The sequence below is a fragment of the Mustela putorius genome, unplaced genomic scaffold, assembly GCF_011764305.1.
Source record: "Mustela putorius furo isolate JIRA1106 unplaced genomic scaffold, ASM1176430v1.1 tig00004039_pilon_pilon_pilon, whole genome shotgun sequence".
NCBI classification, from domain to species: Eukaryota; Metazoa; Chordata; class Mammalia; order Carnivora; family Mustelidae; genus Mustela; species Mustela putorius.
Window position 1 is genome coordinate 1,690,769 of NW_025422174.1, and position 23,464 is coordinate 1,714,232.

Below are 23,464 nucleotides of genomic sequence, written 5' to 3' on the forward strand. Positions count from 1 at the left end.
ATCCTTTGGGGGCTAAAGCCAGGTTCCCTTGGAACATTTTGGAGAATGGGGACAAAAATTGAGCCCTGACCCAGGAACCCTTCAGAACCACGATGACAAGCCCCACGGCAGGTCGGGCACCGTGACAGCCACGCACACGTCGCCCCTGCAGTTTAAGTCTGCAATGTGTGCCCCCGTCCCTGCTGTAAAGATGTGCGGGGGCTCTCGTCCCAGCTCGCAGATGTGGCAACTGAGGCCAGGGAGGAAGGAGCTGGCTCTGGCTCGTCCTCAGCCTCCTGCTCGCTGTGTAGGGCCCAAGGAATATTGTCTTCCAGGCCAGGGACCAGCTCTTCTAGGAGCCCCGGGCGCCTTCTCTTGCTGGAGCCCCATTTCTCTCTAATTGGGGGGTCCTGAATAACAGTCACCACCACCGCCTCCCCAGCTCTGGCGGGTAGAGCACTTAGTACTGGGGAGAGGTGAGCGCGTGATACCAGGGGAGCTGCAGAATGTGGGCCCTTGCTCAGAGAGCAGAGCTAAGCTCCGCCAGCTCCCTCTCGCAGCCCGTCCTGGTGGGTTTCTAGTTACTGTTCAGTGTCACGCTCCCCTGGGCATGGGGGGCCGCGCTGGCCACTGCAGCCCCTCATCGGTGCCCGGGGCCCCTCCATTGCCTCCGCAGCATGGACCCTGACTGCACCCTGGGCACGCCCCCCCCACCTTCTGCAAAGGACAGCAGTGGTGACTGCGTGAGGCCAGGAGCGGGCCGCTGAGAACCCACGCGGGGGATGCGGGCGGGCGGGGTGTCCCTTCAGACCTCACTCACAAACTCAAAGATGAAGCTCGTAAGATTGCAAGAGGCTCACGACAGGGCAGGAAACCCCAAGGTTGGGGCCCTGCGTGACCCACAATCTGGCAGTCTGCCCCGCCCCCCCGCCCCCCGACCCCCCCCCCACTCGCTACCATTGTCTCCCTCATTTCTCCTGTTCCTTCGTGTCCTTATTCAATGACCAAGTATTTGTTGCGCGCCTCTGCCATCCAACGAACGGAACAGAACAGAATCCCGGTCGGGGGCAGGGAGACCAGGGAAGTCCTCACAGAGACGGTGACACTCCGGCAGAAACTTGAAGGTAAGGGAGGGAGCCCTGCGGATACGGGGCGGTGGGGGTGGGGTGGGTGGGCAGGGTACAGTAGGCCGGCCAGTGCAAAGGCCCTGGGGTCCGAGTGTGTTTGGGATGTCAGGAACCATGAAGAGGCTGGAACGGCAGGGGCGGAGATGAGAGGTAATGGGCCACCTTGTCTTTGGCTTTGATTCTTGAGCGCGGTGGGAGTCCTTGGAGGGTTTTGAGCCAAGGAGGGCTCACAGGCTCCCTCTAGCTGTTGTGGGGCAGACGGCCTCTGGGGGGGGGGGCAAGAGGAGACAGGAGGAGGCTCCTGCACCCCGCTGGGGGAGAGGAGACAGCAGGTCGACCTGGGGCAGGAGGAGGAGAGGTGGGGAGACGCGGGGTGGGGTTCTGTGGACAGATTGGACAATGGAGGTGAGGGGTGTGGGGTTTACTCTGGGCACCTGGACCATCGATTTCCACGAACAGGTGAGGGACTAAGCAGCTCTCGGGTCCCCAGTGTTCCTTGCCTTTGAGGATCCGCTGTCATTCTGCAGGGGGCGGGGGGCACTCCATCCTCCAGCTCTCCACTGCAACCTACCCCTGGCCAGCGGTGGCTCCTGAACTCTCCAGCACAGGCTCACAGACTGAGACGTTCGGAGCGGCCGGGGAGGGACCCTGGCTGGGGGATACGGCCTGAGCCGGGACAGTGGGGAACCAGAGAGTCCAGGCTCTACCTGCACGGTGGCCTCTTCGCCCCTGTGACCCACTCTGGCCATGTGGGAGTGTAAGCTCAGGCTCTTAGAGCCTCCGAGGTTTTGAGAGAAGTTGGAAATCCAGATCTGAGGATGGAATGCCCTGCTTTTCACAATACTGGCAAATCAGTGTTTCATGTCAGGGCGGGCTATGCCCCCATGTGGGCTGCTTCTGTGGGCCTTCTTCCCACGGCAACCTCTGCATCTGGGATGTCTGCAGACCTGGAAATGCGGGTCCCCCTGGGGTGCGGCCTGACAGGTCAGATGTTGGCTGCTGTGGGCAGGAGCCGGGGAGGGGGGCAGATTGGAGAGGGGCTGGGAAGGAGCGCCCCTCCGAGCCCCTTGGGTACCAGGCAATGGCACTGCCCCAGGGATGATGTGGTTGTCAGGCTAGGGCAGCTGCTGGTTCCCGGGGCTCCCCCGAGGAGATAGGAAGGTACAGTGGCCGGAAGGGTGAGGCCACGGCCAGGAATGAACCATCAGACGAGAAGCACTCCAGGGCAAGAGAACCAGCACGACTGAGCAGGCAGAGAAGGTGCCTGGGCTTCTCCTGTCCCTGCCCCTGCGACCACCTGCCCGAGCCCACCCAGCCTCGGCTCTCCTCCAGTGTCATAAAACCCCTATCCATTTTCCTGGATCTGGGCTGGGTAAAGGGGCGGCCGGAGAAGCAGAGAGAGAGGCAGAGGCGACAGCAAAACCTCCTCCAGCATCACGTCAGGTCAGCATCCCCCGGGGTGGCCCTGGGCGTCCGGGAACGACCTCGTTCATGCTGCCAACAGCCCCAGAAGGTTGGAGCCGTGGCTGCGCCCATTTTACGGCGGACGGAACTGGGTCACAGAGCACCTGAGTCACCTGGCCAAGGTCTCGGGGCCTTGGAAGTGGTGGGAACTGCCGTTAAATCCAGGGCTGTGTGGCTACCAGATCTGTAGCAGGAACCTAGGAGCTGCGCGATCAAGAGGCCAGAGCCTCCGGCCGCGACCTGCGGGACCCGTCCCTGATGTGTGAGCGCAGCGCCCCCTCTAGTGGCCGGTCTCGCACAGCGCAGGACGAACTGGGGGACTGTCTCGGCCTGTCTGTCCCTCACACACGGGCACACAGGCCCCTGCTTAGGATCTGGTCCTCCAGAGGAAGGCCACGCCACCTACAGCGCAGGCCACGTGGCGCCGCCCTGACTCACCTGAGGCCCCTTCTCCTGGTCAGACTTCACTAGGCTGTGCCCACCCCAGGACACCTGTTGGCTGTCCCCCTGCGTGTGCCTCTCTCTCTCTCCGTGTCTGGGTCTCCTTGTCTCCACCTGCGGGTTTCTCCCAAACTCCACGGCATGTTATAATCTCCAGGGAAGCTTTAAAAAAGCATGATGTGCAGACCACACACCCAAGAGCAAATCGATCCGTTTCCTCTCGCCATCTTTAGGTTTGTGGGAGCAAACTTCCGGAGGTGGGAAGAAGGTCAAACTTTCAGGCAGCCGACAGCAGGCCTCTGGGTTCCCCAGGCTCGTCTGCTTCCAAGCTTACACCCTAGATCTCATAATGACCCCACGCCCCGCCCCCCTGCCAAGATCTCCCATTTCCCCCTGTCGGGGTCCCTGGCTGGCAGGATGGTAAGCATCACCCTCTCTCTGCCTGCCCTGAGCAAGCCAGCTTTGCAGGAGCTTCCTGCACGCGGCCCGCAGCTTCCCTCCTAGCTCGTGATCTTGAAGGGGTGCTCATTGCTGCTGCGCAACCCCTGTTATTCCCGCCAGCTGCTTTCCCCCCTCGCTCTGGGATGGGAAACTTCCATTTGCCTGTGATTCTCCTAGGGCTCTTGGTGGAGCCAAGGATCTGGCCTGTCTACCCAGCCCCCATCTCTGGCTGTCCCCAGCTTCTGGTCGGTCCACCCTACTCTGAGCAGCAAGGTGCTGCCTGACTCCTTCCCACCGGCTCCTTTGTCCTCCAGCCGTGGCCCCCGCTTCACCGAGAAAACAGCTGGATCCCAGGGCCGCCCGTGGCCGAAGCGCAAGCCCACCCAGCTGCTCACTTCTCGCTTCCTCCCACCTGCCTGGGTTGGGGGACGCCCTCCTCCTTGTGGGGCCGAGACGCCCTTAGGGCCTTGTTTCTTCAGGGCTCCCCTGCCTCCCTCTCCCGCCAACCTGGTTCTTGTCCCAGGATGGTGCCGAGCTTCCTGACCCAGCCGGCTTCTGGTGGCTGCCCTGCCATCTCCCTGCCTGTCTTTGGTTCTTCCTGTTTTTCTACGATCCTTTTGCAGAGACGGCTTGCGTTCTTACTCCCGTGCAACGTGCTCACGGCTTGGAACCGAGAAACCCGAGCAGCCTCCACTCCCATTCCCACCGCTTGGGGACAGTCACTTCAACTGCAGGAATGTTTACGTCTGGCTTTGCTACCTAGCACCTTCCCGTCGCTTCTTTCCAGTTTTAGGTTTCCTCTGTCAGCTCCCCACTTTGGAAGATGAGGATCGAGTTCCCTCACACTCCCTTACATCGGCCCCCACACACTTCCTATTCCCACTCTCCTAATACAGCCGCATCGGAACATTGCTGGTGCCTACGGATTGTGGAAACGTTAGGAACAGCTTCATGTGGAAGACTACACATTCTCCCCCTCCCTTTCCTTTCTGAGAATAGATTTTTTTAAAAAAAAGTATTTTCTATTCCCAACGTGGGCTCAAACTCATGACTCCGAGATCAAGAGTGGCGTGTTCTACCGACGGAGCCAGCCGGGCACCCCCAAGATTTTATTCCGTAGAGCAGTCTCAGGCTTAAACTATCGTGCAGAGAGGACATAGACCTTCCTCTCCCACGCCCCCAGTTTCCCTTGTTTTTATTTTGTTATTATTTCCCTTTTGTTAATATTTCCCTTGTTATTCATCTTGTATTGGGGCGCTTGGGTGGCTCAGTAGGCTAAGCCCCTGCCTTCGGCTCAGATCATGATCCCAGAGTCCTGGAATCAAGCTCTCTGCTCAGCAAGGAGCCTGCTTCCTCCTTCCTCTCTGTCTGTGTCTCTGCCTACTTGTGATCTCTCTCTCTCTCTCTGTCAAATAAATAAAATCTTAAAAAAAAAATCTTGTATTAAGGCTGTACATTTGTTACAATGGATGAAATAATAGATACTTTATTATTAACTAAAGTCCACGGTTGGGGCTGAGGGCTGGCTCTGTGTCATTCTACCAGTTCTGACAAACGTATGATGTCCTCGCACTATCGTACAGAATATCGCCCTAAAAAAATCCCATGCTCTGACCCTCCCCACAAATCACCGGGCCACCGCTGGTCTTTTTACGGCTTCTAGAGATTTTTTTTCCCCCCGGAATATCAGATAGTTGGAATCCTGTAGTGTGTACCCTTTCCAGAATGGCTTCTTAGCAATATGCATTTAGGGTTCTTTTTGTGGCCTGAAGGTTAATGTCTTTTGATTGCTGAATGATATTCCATTGTATGAACAGACCACAGTTTATCCGTTCACCTGTTGAAGGACATTTTGGTTGCTTCCCAGTTTGGCAATTATAAATAAAGCTGCTATCCACGTGCAAATTTTTGCGTGGACGTAGGTTTTCAACTCATTTGTATAAACTCCAAGGAAGGCTATTGCTGGATCTTACAGTAAGACTGTGTTTAGCTTTGTAAGAAACTGTCAGTCTGTCTTCCAAAGTGGCTGTACCACTTTGCATTCCCATCGGCAGTGAACGTTGCTCCGCATCCTCACCAGCATTTGGTGTTGTCAGTGTTTTGAATTTTAGCCATTCTACTAAGCATGTATTGGTAAATCATGTTGTCTTCATTTGCTGTTCCCTAATGACACATGATGTTGAGCATCTCATATATTTATTTACCATCTATAGATCCTCTTTGGTGAGGTATTTGTTCAAATCTTTTGCCCATTTTAAAATTGAGCTGCTCATTTTCTTTTCTTCTTTCTTTCTTTTTTCTTTTCTTTCTTTCTTTTTTTTTTTTTTTAAGAATTCCTTGTATACTTTGGATAACAGTCCTTGTTATCCAAGGGACAGAGCTTTTTTTTTTTTTTTATCAGACCAATTGTGTCTTGCAAATATGTTTTCTCTCAGAAGTTTAAGATTTTAAGTTTCTTTCCCTTTTCTGCACAAAAGTTTATTTTTCTATGTGTTTATATCTAATGTGATCCACATTCTCTCCTACTGGTGTAAATCTCTCAAAAGTCAAAATACTTAGGTATTCTATCACTTTCATCTCCTTAAAGAAATCTTTTCTAGAACCTTCTGACCTATTTCACTTTTTTTTTTTTAAAGTAGGCTCCACGCCCAACGTGGGGCTCGAACTCACAACCCTAAGATCAAGAGTCTCATGCTCTACCAACTGAGTTAGGCAGGCACTCCCCTCCTGACTTATTTCAGTGTGAGAGGGCTGCCCACCAGGCTGCTGCCCAGCGATGCTGCCGCAGGGATTTCCCTTCACCATTAGCTGGGAGACGCCTTCATCTCTTGGTCTTGTGTTGGTTCCCTTGTTTCCTGGATCCCAGGTCCTTCTCTTTGGTGGTTTACTTCCTTGTTTTGTGAAATACATCCTTCAGGAGCTTTCTTAAGAAAGATGCATGGGACCACAATAACCAAAATATGGAAAGAGTCCAGACATCTACTGAAGGATGAATGGGTAAAGGAAATGTGATGTATGTGTGTGTGTGTGTGTGTGTCTACATCCCCCTTTTCTATTATATATAGATTCAATACCATATATATATATATATTCCAATGTATATATAATGGACTATTACTCAGCCATCAAAAAGAATGGAATCTTGCCATATGCTATGATATGGATGGAACTGGAGCGTATTATGCTAAGCGAAATAAGTCAGTTAGAGAAGGACAAAGAGCATAGGATTTCATTCATATGTGGAATTTAAGAAACAAAAGAGATGAACATAGGGGAAGGGAAGGAAAAATAAAATAAGTTGAAAACAGAGAGCAAGACAAATCATAAGACTCTTAACTCTAGGAAACAAACTGAGGGTTGCTGGAGGGGAGGAGTGGGGAGACGGGTAACGGGACGATGGGCATTAAGCAGGGCACGTGATGGAGTGAGCACTGGGTGTTTCCTACAGCTGGTGAATCACTAAATTCTCCTCTGAAACTAATAATACGGTTTATGTTAATGAACTGAATTTAAATACAAAATTTAAAAAAAAAGATGTGTGAGAGGTAAAATCTTCGAGCACTTATAAATCTGAAACAATCTTTTTCCTCCTCTCATTTTATGAATGGTTAGGCTAGGTATAGAATTCTAGGCTGACAATAATTTTCTTCCATACTTTTGAAAACTACTTCATTGTCTTCTGGTTTTCAGGATTGCTGATGAGATGTCTGATGATATTTCAATTCTTTTTTTTTTTTTTAAGATTTTATTTATTTGACAGACAGAGATCACAAGTAGGCAGAGAGGCAGGCAGAGAGAGAGAGGAGGAAGCCGGTTCCCAGCTGAGCAGAGATCCTGATGTGGGACTTGATCCCAGGACCCCAAGATCATGACCTGAGCTGAAGGTAAAGACTTTAACCCACTGAGCCACCCAGGTGCCTGATATTTCAATTCTTGATCCTTCGTAGAATCTTGTAGAATATTCTTCTCATCCTTGTATTCTAAAATTTACTGGCAAGTGGCCTTGGTGTGGGTCTATTTTTATCCTTTGGTTGGATACTCAGTGGTCACTTTTGATCTAGAAACTCAGGTCTTTCCATTCTGAGAAATATTTGAAATAATTCATTGACTATTTCCTCTCTTCTCTTTCTGGAACTCTTTTGTTCAGGGGCGCGCTTCCTGCGCTGGTCTTTTCATTTTCTTTCTCTTTCTCTCCTACTTTCCACACAGTAGCAGCCCTGGAGGTGCCCCTTCTGAGTTTTTCTTTCTTGAAAAACTTGTCACTCAGCTGTGAGGAGTGCAAGTGCTGGCAGCCTCCAACTACAGGGACTTTGAGCTCTGCCATGGCCTTTGCACCAAGACGAAGGTCTTCCTGGGCAGCCCCGCCAGCAACTGAGCTCAGCAGAGACACCAGGGCCTGGTTATTTCTGCCCAGTGAGGGGCTCCTTGGATGAACAGTCTTTCCTCTAGGAGCTGCTCCTGCTTGGCCAAGATTTGGTTTGATCTGCCTCTAGGTCAGGTGCTCTTTGTTTTGCTTAGATCTGTTTCCTTCCAGCAGCCACTCCGCAGGTGTCGGCCCTGTGTCACGGTCTGAAGATTCTCCCTGTCCAGTCCTGCTTCCTGTTCCTTTATTTTCATGAGCATCAGCCCCCCAGGGCTTCTTGCATTTCTAGCTCCATATCGTAGCATCTGTTGACTGGAGAGTCCAAACCTACACATGTATCTTTACCTTTTTGCTCTACTTTTTGAAAAATGCGTTTATCTTCTCATCCAGTGGTCAATGTTTTAAAATTCAGGGCCCAGTGGGAAATATTTGAAGCTTATGGGCCATATGGTCTCTGCTTATGTGAAAGCAGCCATTGTACATAGGACATATTTTTTAAAAAAGGGGTGTGTGTATGTGGCTGTGTTCCAATAAAACTTTATTAAAAAAACAGATGACAGGCCTGTAAGCCATAGTCTGCTGACCCCTGTTACCCTTTTAAATATGCTTTTTATTTCTGGACAATATTCTGAATTTCTAAGACGTTTTCTTTGTTTTGTTCATTTTCAGAGTATTTTTATCTTCCAAAATAGCATCTAGCATTTGTTTCATAGCTGGTAGGTATTTTCCTACATTTCAGAATACAGTCATCATCGTTGTGTTTTTAGGTTTTCTTTCCTTTGTGTATTCTGTTTCCTCCAAATTCTGTTTTTCTGTTTGTTTTTGTCCTGCTTCTTCTGTCACAGGTTTTTCTCCAGTGTTGGCAGTCCCTGGTTCACGCTTAAGAGATTTACAGAGCGGATAGAAGTGAGGCTGTGTGTGTGTGTGTGTGTGTGTGTGTGTGTCTGCGTGCGTGCTGGGGCAGCTAGGCGTCAGGGCGTGAAGAGACCTGAGAATGTGTTACCTTACATGGCAATGTGCGAGATCTCGATCAAGGTGTGGTTTACACAGGTGCATACTTGCGTTAAAACTCATTAAACCAACCCCTTAAGACCTTTGCATTCCACTCTAATCATGCCTTGGTTAAAGAATATAAAAATACAACTTATAAAAGCAAGCTGATGAGTAGCCCTGTGTTGGGCCGGGGTGCTGGCGGGCTCCGGGGTTCAATCTAGAGAATCCTGGCCAGTCCGTGTCACTGGGAAACCCCTGATGCCAACCTATTCTTCTCTCGACCCATCAGACTCTGAGATAAGGGGCAACACTAATACAGACGCGCAAAAGGCGATTTAGAGAAAACAGAAATGTGTGGGGAGGGGACAAAGAGAAGGAACAGGAAACCCGACGGACAACCCTAACCGAATACTCATGAGTACTCATTCATACTCATATCTGGAGGCTGAAGGGAGTGAACTCCGGCGAGTCCTGCCTGGAAAGCTGAGTCCTGACCTCACTGTTCCAGGGAGCGCAGAGGAGGAGGAAGATCTCAGGTGATGGTGAGTAAAGGGGCGGAGCCTCCCGGATTCAGGATGTGGACTTGAACTAATCCTTCTGGTTGGGTGTAGAACTGCCGTCCTCATCCTGCAGTGTGGAGACCCTCCTGTGTTTTAGTCTCTCTGGAGCATAAACCTTCAGCCTCTGTCGGGGCAGGAGAGGGGCAGCCGCCCAGCTGTGCCTAGCTGGAGAAGGAGACCCGAGGACGACAGCCTTTCCTACACGGATCCTCCTGTTTTGGGGGTCCCGCTCTTCCTCCTGCTTCCAGGGAGTACTTAGCCCACTAACGCCACTGGAGCCTTTGGGGGTTTTGTGGGGTTAACTCTGGAGCTCCTTGCTTTTCTCACTCCCAGCTGGGGGCTGGCTTCAGGTACAAGGTCATCGGGCTGGGAAATCGCTTACCAAGGGCTCATCTGCCTTCCAGATTCAAAATTTTGTTGCCGCTGTCTCCTGTGCAATGTATCAGTTCTTGCTGACTCATCCGTCCTGCTCCCCGCCTCCCCCCCCAGCCCCCAGTGTCTGTGTCCTAATCCCCAGAACCTGTGGGTATGTTACATTACCTGGAACAAAGGGACATTGCTGGTGTGGTTAAGGTTAAGGACCTTGACGTGGGGAGAGGATCCCGGATTATTTAGGTGAGCCCAATCTAAGCACACAAGGCCGAAAAAGCAGAAAACCTGTCTTTCTCAGCCGTGATCAGAGAGAAGCTACCATGCTCCCTGTTGGTGCGGGAGAGGGAGGGAACCACAAGCGGAGGAACGTAGGTCCCCTCTGGGAAAGGACACCTGGGAAAAGACTAGGAAATGGATTCTCTCCCAGAACTTCCAGAAAGTTCTTCCACAAAGAGCTTCCTCGGGCAGCCTTGTCGACACCTTGACGTTAGCCCAGGGAGACCTGTGTTGGACTTCTGACATACGGTCTGTAAGATAATACATTTGTCTGGTCTTAAGCAAGCAAGTTTGCGGTAATTTGTCACGGAAGCAAACACGGGACCCAAATGCATACCTTAAAGCATCCACTTGCTTCCTTCCTTTTGATGGGGTTTCAGAGAAGTTCGATGTGTGTGTTCATTGCGTCACCCTAATCGGCCGGCTCAGCTCACACCTGCTGTTGTCTCCAGCCCTTCCAGAAATGTCTCTTCTCAAAGTCCCCTCCTGACCTCCGTGTCGCCAGATCCGTTCTCTTTTCCCTTGATTGGCGTCTTTGAGGCCGATTGTCTGCTCCAACTTCTCCTGGAGCCGCTCTTCTCTTGGCTGCTGGGACCTCACACACTCACACACACGGCTTCCAGTGCCCACCTTTCTGCTGAGGCCTCCGACGGTCTATCACCAGCCAAGAGGCTCCCCTTCGGAGCCGCAGACTTTCAGGATCAAGCCCTCGCTTGACATCATCATTTCTTGGACAGCTCACGCGCTTCTGCACTGGAAGACCCCGTGGCAGAATTCGTGGTTTTCTTGCCGCACCTTCCCAACACCCACGCATCTCTCCCACCCGGAAACCTCAGATTCACCCTCCGTTCCCTTCTTCCGTTAGCCCATCAGCAAATTCTGTCTCCTAACTCTACCTCGGAGACATCTGCTTCCCCATCTCCAAGGTCCACCTGGGTCCAGGCCACCTCCACGGCCCCCCCATCTTCAGCATGACCTCCGCACCGGTACCCCGTGTCCACACTGTAATTCGTCCTGCTTCTCACCTCCTGCTGCTCTCCCCACCGGGTGCTCTGTGTGAACCATGCTGGCCAAACTCTCATCTGCCCCTGGGCCTTGGCACATCTGTTCTTCGTGCCTGGGATGCTCCTACCCCGACTCTGCCCAGCTCCTTCTTCTTTAGCTCTCGGATGAACGATCCCTGCCTCCCCCATTCACCTTCTGCAAAGGGGGTGTCTTCCCCACTATCCCTCTGCTTGTTTCCTTAACAGTGGGTTTCGAGCATATTGATTTGTTTACTTCTGTTTTCTTTGGCTCCCGTGTTGGCCACACGCCACACAGACGGTATTTTCGCCTTGCAGTCTCCAGCGAACTTTGTGGCACGAATGAATGAACGGACGGACGGACACGCTGGGCACCCGTCACGTGCCAGGTGCTTCCAGATATTTCAAATAGTTCATTTTTCTAGACCTAGGAGGTTGTCACAGCTGGACTACATTTCCCAGGGTGATTTTTTGTTTGTTTGTTGGTTGGTTGGTTTTTTTTTTTTTTCAAATCTGCCCAGTAAGTGTGGGCTGAGATCAAGCCCGCCACTTCCGGCTTGGGCTCTTAAAACCTCACATGTCCTTCCTGGGCTCTTTCTTCTTCGTCTGCCCACGGTTGCAGACAATCCAGCAACAGATCTCGGAACCCTGGGTGATGACCGCGTCACAAGGTGGGAGGAGCCTGGGTCCCCAAAAGACCTAGTAGGGGGAGCGGTCTCCACTGGACCCCAGCCCCTCTGGAACCCTGAAGGGGTAGGACATGGGCTCTACTGTGCCAAGCCAACCATGATTTCCAGGCTTATTTGTTTTGACAGCTAGCCTCGCCTTAATTCATCCATCCAAGCGCCAGAGGTAGGTGGCTGGGAAGCCACACAGGGAGTGACCAGCCTTCCTCCAATGCAGATGTGTTCTCGGCGGGCTGGTATCTGACATCACCCCTCAGCAGAAGCCCCAGACTCTCGGGGCTCGCCCCCCTATTACAGCACCTCGCCTGGGACATGTCGCAACCCTTCCAGCGTGTGCCCATCTTGTCCTCACGAGCTCTTCCGGGGCAGCGTGCCTGTGTCACGGCCATCCCCGTGGCCTCGGCACCCAGCAGAGGGAAAGCGTGTCGAATTTACAAATGAGTCCTCTCTGCGCCCAGGTGCCTGAGAAAAGTCACCTCTTTCGTTTTACAGAGGCTCCCAAGAGAAGCAGGAGGCCACAGAATCGGCAGGACTCGGGGCGACTGAGGAAGGCAGTGGCTCCTGGGAGAGCATCCAGGAGCCTTCAGGGGCTGGCGAAGGGCTGAGAAGGGCATGGGCGGGGGGCAGCTTCTCTCAGCCCCTAAGGGGAGACCCCACCAAAACTCGCTGCCCACTTGCCGCTCCTACAGTAGGAAAGAAAGATTCCAGAGCCTTCCCTCCCACCCGCTCCTGCCTGCAGCCCGAGCGTCCACATCATCAGTATTTTTAGCTCCGGCACCTGTGGTCACTGTCTGCCCAGCCTGGTGTCCCCTCTCTGGGACTTAAAGGTCCAGCACCCACCAGCTGGAAAGAAGACTCTCAGGCCACTGTTTCCCCAGGGCAGGAGGCAGAGGGCAGGTCCCCCGTAGCAGGGGGCTGGTGGCGCGGAGTGGGGCGAGGTGACAAGGAGAGGGAGAAGTAGGCTGCCCGCTGAGCAGGGAGCCGGGCTCGGGGCTCGATCCCAGGACCCTAAGTTGAAGGCAGATGCTTAGCTGACAGAGCCACCCAGGTGCCCCCTAAGTGTGTACTTTTTGACAACCCCCTCAGACGGTTCTGGTCCCCTCTGACCCCGTGCCACCTTCACTCCTGCAGCAAGCATTTTGAGCCCCTCCTATGAGAAAATCCTTCTCTCAGAGCCCATTGCTTTGGGACCATGGATAGTCACAATGAGTCTCCTGTTGTGCTCACTTCACCACCGATGGATTAAGGCCTTGGCTCGGCAATCCAGGCCGCTTGTGACCTGGGCCCCCTGGACCTCGCCCCCTCATCTCTTCCCACCCCCTACAAATTCTTTCTCATGCCCCCGGGCCTTTGCTCGTGCTGTCCCCGCTTCCCCGTGATGCTCCTTCCTCAACATCACTCACCACCTGGGGAGGACCCCGACGGTAAGACAGACATCTAGGGTATCCGAGGGCCGCTGCAGGCACAAGGGGTCTGTCTTCCCATCCGACTCCCTGAGCACAGTGCAGCCATGCCTGTTCGGTCCCACGCCCCTGCCACACTGATCTGTTTGCTTGTCTGTCTCTCCTGGCAGGCCGTGACCCTGGGACGGTGAGGGCTCTGGTGCTCTGGGGTGGGGGTCAGGGTCTCAGCCCCTACGGAGTCATGAACTGACAACCGTGGCAGGGGCCATCTCCCCATTCATCAGATGAGGGGACAAAGGCCTACAGAGGGAAACTAACAGACTGGGGGTCCGACAGAGAAATCCAGGGAGAGAGGCAACTGTCCAGGCTGCAGGAGTCCCCACCTCTCACCCTCCTGAAAGGGGCCTGCAGGGGCCCCCCCGGGTCAGCCCGCAGCCTACCCTCCTCCCCACCCAGGGCAGTGCTGACTCAGGCAGTGATGGAGGCGTGGGCGGGCTGGGCTGGAGCAGAGGTGACCCCTGTGTCCCCTGCAGACTTTCTATCCATTCCCAGAGCCTGTGGTCACAGCTTGGGTAATGCACTTGGCTGGAGCCTGGGTTTCCCTGCAGGTGGGGGTGGGGAGAACTGGCAAAAGGGACAATGGCCCTTGGGGCATGAACCCTCACATGGGGAGGAGTCCCCAAACCTTCACGTACATAGGTCCATAGAACTTATTGTACCCACTCCCACGGACACGTATGCACATGCGCAGACACCCCCCCAAATGCTCACGCAGCCACACAAACATTCATTTCCACCCTGTCACTGCTCTTTTCCTTTTACACACACACACACACACACACACACACGTTCAAGCTTATAGACACGCAGACATTTTCCACCGAGTAACTCAACAAAGACTGAACATTATCAGTGCAGTGCAGGGAGGAAAGGTGTCTCTCAGCTTGGGGTGGGGCGGGGGCTTCCTGGAGGGCTTCCTGGAGGAGGAGACATTGCCACTGGGCCTGGATGGTTGGGAACCAGGGAAAGGGGAAGTCTGGGCAGTTTTAGTGGGGGTGAATACAGGGGAGCAGAGCCCAGTGAGGTGGGTGGGGTCAGCCCAATCACGCAGGCCTTGAACGCCCAGCCGACTGCTGACTCTATCCTGGTGGAGGGCCGTGGAGGGCTCTGAGCAGGGTGGGCACCTCTGGAGAGGACAGGAAAGGCACGAATGGGAGAGCCAGAGAGAAAGCTACGGTGCCAACCAGGTGTCTCAGCGTCTGACTCGGGGAGGCGGCAGTGAGGGAGAAGCCATGACCCACAGAGAAGGTCCCTGGGTCTGAGCCCTGTGCCCTCGCCCTGCCCAAGCCCCGGGGCACTGACCTCTGCAGTGGGACCTCTTCCAGCAGCTCCTCCTCCTCCTCCCTGTGGAAGCACACGAAGCAGAAGGCGGGCCCATCTTCTGCTCCACAGCCCAGGGGCCAGGCTGGAGGGAGCTCCAGGACCGGGCAGGGGTGGCTGGTGGGGACCTCGGTGGCATCGTCCCCAGCCTGGGCAGGGACAACCGAGCCAGAGCGCTCCAGGGTCAGCAGCCGGTTGGCCTCGGGGCCCCGCGCCTGCCCACCTGCCACCTGTGCCTTTTCCCTTAGGTTCCCCGTCGCCCCGGTGGCTGAAGGAGCCTGTGGCTCGGATGGGGACTCCTGTCCTGGCCCACAGGGCTGGGCCTTGGGAAGCGGCTTCCAGGGAGCCGCCTGCACTCAGAGGTCGCTGGTTGGTAGACCGAGGTCCAGCAGGGCCCCTTGCTGCCCCTCGCGGAGACCTTGGCCCCTCTGCTGCCCACTCGGCTGCTGCCTGTCAGGGTCAGGACTGGGCAGGCAGGCTCTCAGGTGCCCTGTCCATCTGTTCATCTGTCTGTCCAGACGTCTTGCTGCTCCCCGTCCAGCCAGCAGGGCGCGGGCGGCAGGGGTGGCTTCCCCAAGAAAGTTTGTTCTGCCCTCCTGGGGCGGCGGGCACCGGTGGCCTCCGGGAGACAGGATCAGGACCTCCGGCTCAAAGGCAGGAGGAGAGCAGGGGAAGCTGGCTCCGTGCCCACTGCTGTCCCCCAAGGAAAGTTCGGGCCCTCGGAGTCCTGGCTCTGGCTCTGGCTCTGGCTGGAGAGCTTGCTCCCTCAGCTGCCTGCTCCCTCCGACTCCAGCGGACTCCAGCGGCAGCTCCAGCAGACCGCTTGGCTGTGGGTATTAATAGCTCTACATTCACGCTGAGAAGCCTGGAGGTTAACTCCTTCCCCGCCAGAGCTGGCAAGGCCGGAGGGGCAGGCAGCGGCTGCATGGAGCCGAGGGAAGGGGGGGGCGGCGCCTTAGGTCCACCCCCACCTGAGCCTGCCTTCCTCCGCAGGACCCTGAGATGTCACCTCGTGCCCAGCAGCCTCTCTGTGGCACTGGGCATTGGGATTATGGTCAGAGTGCCTGGGCCTCCCCAACCAGCCATAGGCACCTCCGGGAGCCAGGTAGGACTGGGGAACTGGGGAGGGCACCCCCCCAAGCTGCTCTGAGCTCCAGGGAGATGATCTGGACGCCTCCACTCCCACGTCCACCCCGCAACCCCTGGATCCGCCCACCGCATTCTCTGAACAGTCGCCATCATTGCTGACTTTGGGTCTAGTTACCACCCACTCCCCTGCCCCGTGGGACCCAGAGGCGGTGTGGGACCCTGAGGAGTGTGGGAATACAGTGGGAAGAAGGAACCTGCCTAGAATTTGCTTGCTTGAGAGACACTGGAAGCCTCTATGTGTCAGGCACAGGGCTGGGCGCTGCGCAATGGAGAGGGAAGACGCTGTTCCCACCTTGGTGGGGCCTTGCCTGTCCTGGCGGGAGGCTGGTGGGACCCCAGCTCATCTACGCGGTGCCAGCGTGGGCAGGTGCCGCCTGGAACGGCAGCGGGGAGGGCCCGTCCCAGGCCGGGTTTCAGCCCCACTCGCCTCCTTGGCAGCTCAGAGCGCACACACCGTTCCCAGCGGCCCTGGAAACACCAATCAAAGGAAGAAACGTAAATTCTGAGTGTGCAAAAGGGCTATGAACAAACACAGCAGGGAGATGTGCGGGAGGGTGACGATGGGCAGGGGTGTTGGTGGGGGGCCGGGGGAAGACCTCCCGTGGGGGGTGACCTGGGCACTGTGACCAGAAGCAGCAGCAGCGGCAGCAGGAGGGGGAGGAGGAGGAGGAGGCAGCCGGAGGATCTGGAGGGAGACTGTCCGGGAAGAGCGACCAGCAGGGGCAAGGGCCCAGCGTCGAGAACCAGCTGGTCTGTCCGAGGAAGACAGGGACGAGCAGAGGGACAGCACTTGGAGCTGGGTCTTCAGGAGCGAGCAGTTTCTCTTGGTGCTCAGGAGCAGAGAGAGCAGAGCAGGTGCAGGGGCGGAGGGTGCGGGGCGAGGCGGGCAGACATGGTGATGCCGTCAGGCCTGCACTGCAGAGTCGCCTTGCCTCTCCCGGGGCTCCGAGGCCCGACGGATGGAAGCGGGAACCTGGGTCGGCCAAGGGGCTGAGGAGGCGGGCGAGGGCGGAGAAGCTCGGAAGGAAACATCTATATTTGTTGAACTGAATTCCACTGGCTGGAACGACAGATCTGCCCCTCTTTGGCTAAGAGAAGGTGGGGCCTGGGAGGCAGCCCCCCCCCCCCCACGGAGTTGTCTAGGCTGTGCACAGTGCACAGGGCAGCCTAGCAGCTGGTGAGTGGGGGGGCTCGAGCCCCAAGTCTGCTCTGCCAAGCTTTGCGTCTTTAGCCTAGGGATGGCGTGGGTGTGTGTATGGCGGGGGGGGGGGTTGCTTTTGCTAATCGGTCAGCCTGGAGAGGGCCTTCTGAACATCAGTCCACGTCGAGGGGTGCCTTTTGTGAATCGGTCTGTCCAAAGAGGGGGGACTTGTTCTGATTTGCACAAAGGTGCCCCAGAGGCTGAGCTGGAGAGAGGTCGGCCTAGGTTCTAGTATGGGCTCTGCTACAGTCCTGCTGCATGCTTTGGGTCAGTCGCATCCCTCTCAGGAGCCACAAACCTGTACACATCCTTAGAAGCCTGCTCATCCAACCCCAGCCCTCCACAGAAGAGGGAAGGAACTCAGGAAGGGGCAGACTCCCCTGGGGTCGCACGGCGATGCAGAGCCAGACACCTGGACTCTCGGCTCAGTGCTCTCTCTTCCCCGCTGCTTGCCTTGGAGACTCGGTGTCTCCTGGAGGAGAGGAGGGGAAAGGAGACGGGTTAGTGGGAAGCGTGGAGATTCAGGGTCGGGGGGGGGGGGGAGGGAAGGCCAGGCCAAGCCAGGCCAGGCTATGGCTCCCTGGGGTGGGAGTCAGAAGGGGTCAGGGTGTCCCAAGCCTCCAGGCGCCCCTTCCCCCCTCCCCTGGGCCCCATGGGTTGTCATTTGTGGATGTTAATTATTTACGAGGCTGATGCTTTGCCTGCTTTTAATGCACTCTGATGGCGTTCTCTAGCTAATGGGGAAAATCAATAGGTTTTAATTCTCAGCGGTTATGAAGCTCTATCTGTCTCCTGTTTGGGTGACTGGGCCAGGCTCTTGGGCTTTGGGGTGGGGTCAGAGGCTCAGACCAAGTTAGTAGGGGTCTGAGACCCCACCTTTCTCTCTCTCCTGCCCCTACCCTCTGCTGATTCCAGCTGGGGAGGAAAGATTAGGCACATCAGACAGCTCCAAACTCTGCCCCAAGCATCTTGGAGGGTCTGAGTCCTTAAATCTCAGCTGAACGTTCACTCCCCACTCCAAGAGGGACAATCTGTATGCCAGGCCCGCAGGCCAGAAACATACCCGCAAGGGCAGGCCCCCCTAGCTTGTGGGTGCTGGACTTGAAGGCCTGGCGTCCTCGGCTCCTGTGTTTGCCGCCTCAGGGAAACTTCCCCTGGCCTAGTACTCAGGAGCAGCCCCAGTCGTCCTGCTGGGCTCAGGCCAGGCTCACAGACCCGGTGAGGGCATCGGGGAAATCTGGGCCCGGTCTCACGTTCTCAAAGAGAATTCAGTGTAAGCTTCTGATACGATTTCTACATACTGTTATACATTCAGACATGACAATTTCCCTGGCGGGTGTGAGGACCAGGAACATTCCTGGGACATTTAGAAGCATGTCCTCGTGTTCCCATCACAGACCACATCCTCCCCATGGCATCCCATGAGGTGCCCTGAGTCCATGTCCTTTATGAATCCTGCAATTATCTTGTGCACAGAACAACTATATTTTCCTGGATCCGTGTATATGTTCAAAGTGTTTATTATGCAAGTGTAAACATTTAAGATACCCTTTGGTCTTCATAAGGCTGCCTTTGGCATTTCTTTTTTTTTGGTTAAGATTTTATTTATTTATTTGACAGAGACCACAAGTAGGCAGAGAGGCAGAGAGAGAAAGAGGAGGAAGCAGGCTCCCCACAGAGCAGAGAGCCTGATGTGGGGTTCGATCCCAGGACCTTGAGATCATGACCTGAGCCGAAGGTGGAGACTTTAACCCACTGAGCCACCCAGGCACCCCTGCTTTTGGCATTTCTTTATGTTTCCAGAACACAGTGAGCCTCTAGAAAAGGAACCCAGGCCTTTCCCAGGGGACCCAGGGTCCACACCTGGCTATTTGGAAACACTCAGGTCACCGGCAGGGGCCGTCTGCTGGGTTCCTAGCTCAGTGCTGCGCCGCCCCCCCTCCCCGCAGCCCCGGGACCGGGATGTGGGGCATGGTGCCTGCGAGGCCTCACCCAGGCTCCAATCAAGCCCCAGAGGATGTTCCCCGACATCCCCTTAGTTTCCATTTAGGACTCAGGTGTGCGGAAGGCAGAGTTAATCCGTCTCCTTAGTTGATGACACGGAGTTGTTCTTGGCTCGCGCAGGGCCTCTCTGGTTTTTGTTCATTTCCCTGATCCCTTTCACCCCCATGGATGCTGGGCGGGCAGACGGGCTAAGGTTTACTCCAAATGCCCACCTTGTGGGCTCCCGGGGGACTTATGTGAGTCAGAGCATAGACAATGCCTGGCAACGGTAACTGGTCAGTTCAATTCCATCTCCTGGCCTGGCCCCTCTCTCCCAGGGCTCTCTGAAGCTCAGACAAAACACCTTCTCCTTTGGCACGCTGAGCACAGCTGTTTGTCAAAGCCCTTCACTCAATACCTCCATGATCATTGGGATGAACCTCTCAGTCTGGAAAAGAGGCAGATACAAGCACCACCAGCTCCCGTTTCAATTTCAATTTCAGTGGTCGCCAGGCACACGCTCCAGGCCAGGCCGCGCACTGAGCAGTGCATGTGAGGACCCAGAGAGGCCCAGAGAGGAAAGGGTCCCATCTGCAGGGGATTCTCTGCCCAGTGGGGGTGGGTAGGCAATGGCTCTTCTCTCTCCCTTAATTAGGGTGCAGCTAAGCCACTGTAACAAAGAGGCCCCACATCACAGCAGCTCAAACAAGTCTTCTGATAAGTTAATTAGGAGCGTATGCCAAAGTTTTATTTCAAGTTTGCCATGAAGCAAGAGCCTTATGACCAGCTTGGTTCAAAGATTCCTTTCCCTTTTATAGGGAAGGGAATGGTTAGATATTCTTTGTTGGACACGAGAAAATAGAATGTCTGATTCTGGATCACTAGTGGCACTGACTGACGGACAGCTGAGTGGACAGGAAGCGCACTTCCTAGAAGAGGTCTTACTCGAATTAAGGTTTATGAGAATGAGGTTCAAGCTTTCCCTCGAGAAACGCCAGTGTCTTCCCAGAGGAGCATGTGAATTAGATCACGGGGAAAAGGTTTGTGTCAGTCCAGGTCTGGTCCAAGTTTATCACGAGGTAGAATTTTCTTTCTTTCTTTCTTTTAAATATATTTCTTTCTTTTCAGATTTTATTTATTCATTTGACAAAGAGAGAGAGATCACAAGCAGGCAGAGTGACAGGCAGAGGGAGAGGGAGAAGCAGGCTCCCCACTGAGCAAGGAGCCAGATGCGGGGCTCGATCCCAGGACCCTGGGATCATGACCCAGGCCAAAGGCAGATGCTTAACCGACCAAGCTACCCAGGCACCCCAGAATTTTATTTCTTTTCAGGTAAACTTCTGGAGCTAGGTGATCCTCTTGGCTGAAGCTGGCTTATGGAAACCCCATTAGTCCTCCAGGAGGGGGAAAGATGGAGTGATGCAGAAGTGGCATTCCTCCTATTGCCAGCAAATATTTAGTCCTCCAGCTTGAAAGGAGACTGGGAAATTCAGCCTCTATCAGCACAGAAATGTGCATAGCCAAAAACCGGGGTGGGGGGTGGAGTATTACTAAAAGGAATAGGGGAAATTAGGATACAATGAGCAGTCATTAAGTCCTAATTTATAACCGAGGAACAACTCTGCTTCCTGCCACAAACTCTGTTTACCATCTATTTCTTGGTCTTTTTAATTGAGGAAAAGTATGGAATAACCACTCTATATTGGACCCAGAGGACAGAAGCTCCAAGATTTAGAGCATATTACATGTACGGATCGATCAAGAAAAGATTTTCAGATTTTGTCAGGAGAGTTTGAGAATGCATTGATAAAGGCAAAATGAAAAAAAAAATTAAGCAATTACTAACTCCAGGGAAAACAAGAAGTTGCCCAATAAGGGAAATGTAATCACAGCATACCATGTGGCTGAACTGTGACTATTATCTACCAAGCCTAACAATATAAATACTAAAAAATTATTTGAACCAGAAAGCAGAAAAATAAGAGATAGGTGTATTAGCATGTTATTTAGAATCTCGACATTTAGAGAATGATCCATGGACCAGCAGCATCAGCATCACCTGGGAACTAGTTAGAAATGCAAAATGTGGGGTGCCTGGGTGGCTCAGTCCGTTGAGCGTCTACCTTCAGCCCAGGTCATGATCTCAGAGTCCTGGGATCGAGCCCCACAGGAGAACCTGCTTCTCCCCCTTCCTGCTGCTCTTCCTGCTTGCACTCTTTATCGCGCCCACTCTATCGTAAATAAATAAATAAATAAATAAAAAAAATCTGGAAGAAAGAAAAAAAGAAATGGAAAATGTTGGAACGCACCATAGACCAGCTGAATCGGAACCTGTATTTTTAACAAGACCCCAGGTGGTTCACATGCTCCTTAAAGTTTGAGAAACCCTGACTTAGAAAGAGAAGAGCAAACAGAAGGAACGTCTAAAAGAGTTGAGTTTGCTGCCTTTAGGAAAAGACCTGTGGTACAAAGAGATGGGGTAGGGGACTGACCACTTTTTGTACAAGTCCTGTAGGTTTTTTTTCCTTTTTTTTGAGTTTTAAACAATGTGGAAGATTTACAATTCTGAAAAAAAGCAAATCATGCCATGATTTAAGATCCCAACAATACAAGATGGAGTGCAAAGTCTCCCCCACTAGTGATACCCAAGCTTCCCTTTTGCCTTGTCAACCCTTTCTACAGTTTCCACTCAAGAACTTTTCTCTGCATATCCAACCCATGTGCATAGGATTCTCCTGTTTATTTTTTTATGGATAAGGACACATGCAATGCACTGTTTTGCATCCTGCAATTTTTTGCTCACCAATATCTTGGAGCTTGTTCCAAATAGGTGCATATAGATTTGCTTAATTCATTTATGGGTTGATTTTATAGGCTACTACAGGGTGCCTAGTATTGTAATTTATTTAACGGCTCCCCTACTGATGGGAAATTCGGTTGTTTCCAGGCTTCCTCTGTTCCAGACAAGGCTTCAATAAGCATTTTGTAACCACAATATTGCATCGAGATAAGGGCGGTGGCGCTGGGCACAGCACGTCTGGGACTGGAAACCCATGGCTGCTGCTAAGGCCAGTTATTTCATCTTCGTGTGCCTCAGTTTCTATTAAAAACAACACCTACCGCGAAGGTGGTGGGGAGGAACTCATTCAGCAAATATTTGTCGAGCATCTACCGTGTGTTTGTTGAGCATCTACCATGTGCCAGGCATTGTTTTAGACACGAAGAATTCAGTAATGAGCAGAACATAAACAAAACAAAACAAAACAAAACCCTGCCAGTGTGGAGTTTATATTCTAGTGGCGGGAGATGGATAATAAGCAAGATTAATTAATAAAATATGTGATCTTGAGTGCTAAGGAAGCGAGGTAGGGAGGAGGGATGGAGTGGGAGGCTTACAATTTTAGATTAGGCGGTCACAGATGGGCTCACCGATACAGGGACACTTGAGTGACAGAGAACTGAAGGAGCTGAGTGGTGAGTCATGTCAATACTGGAGGGAGCGTGCTCCAGGCAAAGGATCAGGGATGGGGAACTCAAGCCTTCCCAAGACGGCTGCTGGCAATGGGAAGGGCCCCCCACCTTCCACCCTTGACCCCTAAGTCTGTCCTTGGGGAGTCACACAAAATAGAACCCCTCCCCTGCATACAGCAGCCAACAGATGCCAGCAAGAGCTCTGCTGCCACATGATCCTGTCTTATGATGGGTTGGATCCCTGGCACCAGGGGACTTTGCCTTGAGGCCTGAGTGCTTTTTCTGGAATGGTACGTGGCTGGGAGGAGGACCCAGAGACCCAGAGACTGAGGGGCTGGGAATGCCAGCCCCCTGCGTGGGCTCCGCTCTGCAAAGACAAGTTGCACGGGTTGGGTGAGCTGTGTGTGTGTGTGTGTGTGTGTGTAGGTCCCCCGAGGCGGGTCTCATGTCTGGGACAGCAGCCCCATTAGGGCTTGGTGATCTCTCCTTCTGAACCCAAGTATGATCCATTCTAGAATCTCTCTGTAGACATCTTTGGGAAGGCAATCTGATGGAAAGAGAAAGAGGAGTTCGTTTTGAGGCAACAGTGGGTTTAGAACATGCTTATGTGGGATGACTTGGCTGGGATCTGATGAAGCGGGAGGAGGGCTAAAGCCCCTGAAGTCACCCCTTAGCATCACCCTAGCTCCCGGGTCCTAGCTCCCGGGGGCAGGATGGTCCTTCTCATTCTTCAGCCTCAAAATCGATCTCTAGCGCCCCTGTGGGCAGAGTGTACACTGCGCGGACCCAGAAGAAAGCTGGCTTGCAGAGCCCTGCCCTCCGCCTTGCTGAGCTAGTGTAAAGAGGTAGATTTGAGCTTAATATCTGGCATGAGGGCACTTCAAATTCGTGAAGAAAAGATGGGCTACTCTATTTTCTTTGAAAAAGATAAATCCAGATCCTTACCCACTGCATATTCCACTCTTTAAAGCATAGGAAACACCAGACAGATCAAGGTTTTCAAAACATTAAAAATATAAAAGAATTAGGAGAAAATACGAATGGATTAAAAAAAAAAATCTCAATGGGGAAGTGTCCTGCTGGCGAGAAACCCCGTTCAGAAATCATAAATTTGACTATAAAAAATGTTAAAATCTCTACACAGTAAAAACTA

The 23,464-nt window shown here is 53.4% G+C and overlaps 1 protein-coding gene across 1 annotated transcript in view; it reads right to left on the reverse strand.

The window, feature by feature from the left end:
• The window catches only part of SBK1 (SH3 domain binding kinase 1), a 47,256-nt gene extending 32,689 nt beyond the window's left edge, over positions 1-14,567 (reverse strand). Inside the window, exon 1 of the mRNA XM_045072521.1 lies at positions 14,490-14,567. The gene's annotated coding sequence lies outside the window, so the exon portion shown is untranslated. The remainder of the gene's footprint in view (positions 1-14,489) is intronic.
• Positions 14,568-23,464: the final 8,897 nt, after the last annotated feature.